Raw genomic sequence first — 1,386 nt, 5'->3', positions numbered from 1 at the left:
GTACAACACCTAAAGGTGATACACAAAAGGGGGTAAGGGGGGGGGGGGGGGAATTGAGGAAGGGACCAGCAAGCCTGTGGGCTTCCAGCTCTTTAGCAATTTTGGCATCCACAAGAGATGGATTTTAAATAGCAGAAATCAAATTATTGGAATCACCGGAAAAATGAATCCCTTCAAAGTGGATAGAAAAACCCTTCTTAAAACCATGAAAAAGAAATTCAGATATGGTAGGGTCATAACCCGCTAAGAGATGTTTAAGCCGTTCCGGATTTACTGGAGTCGGAAGGCTTAGTGTTGGGGCGATGGGATCCACGAAATGCTGTATTGGTAGAGGATGGGGACCTGGCAGCCTGTGAGGGGGGGGGGGGGGGGGGCAAGGCATATGATGGACTTGGGCGACGAAAAGTACACGAATTGGCCGTCACAATGCCCGCCTTTATGAAATTTAAAACAGTAACCAGCTGGGACTCTTAAATTCTGTTTCCCTGTAAAATTCATAACTGCCTTGCGATTATTGGCAACACTAGACTGTGCACGTAGCCACAGCTCGCCATGTATTGTTCCCCACGGCATTGAGGAAGGCTGGGATTGACGTAAGAATCGGTTTGAATAACGCTGTCCATGTTACTTTCATCTACACGCTGCCGCTTTTCCTCTGACTCTTTAGTGGTCTCTGCTGGCCGTTTCGGAGGCATGATTCTACAGAAAAGTTAAATACTGCAGAATCAAATGTTCACTGACAAAACTGAGGTTGACATTGTTAACACAATAAATAGCTGACCCAGAAACTTGGTAAGTAAAATTTTGTGTACAAATCTGTTACCCTGTTATAAACATACCATTAAGGGGACAAGACTTTAACTCCTGTTTCCTTCCAGTTTTAAACATAACAATAGAGGAACGAAACTATGCCTCCTGTGATAAACATCAAAATATGGCAACAAAACTGTTAACCTCATTTGCAAACAACAAGAATATGGGGACAAAACTGTTACCCCAGTTATAAACATCGAAATAGGGGAACAAAACTGTTAACCCCAGTTGTCAACAGCAAAATGATGGGAACAAAACTGATATGCCCAGTTGAGGAGAGTCCAAAACGACGGAGAGATACTGTTTCGGCGAGGAGATGCTTTGAAGGAATCGGTCGCACCCAGCGAAAGAATTGCCACGTGGAATAACGTGACAGAAACAAAGCTCCTCAATTTCTGAACCGACTACTTCAGGCGATAGATTAGCCAAATCATTAGTTCCTATCTCCAAAATGATCACGGCGGGTTTAAGACGCCGGACCACGTGGAGATCGTAAGTTCGAAGCTTATGAACTGTGCGACCGCCAACCCCGTGAAAGCAAACCATGGAGTCTGAGAGATTGAAATTCTGGTC

The sequence above is a fragment of the Montipora foliosa genome, chromosome 5 (assembly GCF_036669935.1).
Source record: "Montipora foliosa isolate CH-2021 chromosome 5, ASM3666993v2, whole genome shotgun sequence".
NCBI lineage: Eukaryota > Metazoa > Cnidaria > Anthozoa > Scleractinia > Acroporidae > Montipora > Montipora foliosa.
This window is presented reverse-complemented; position numbering follows the sequence as displayed.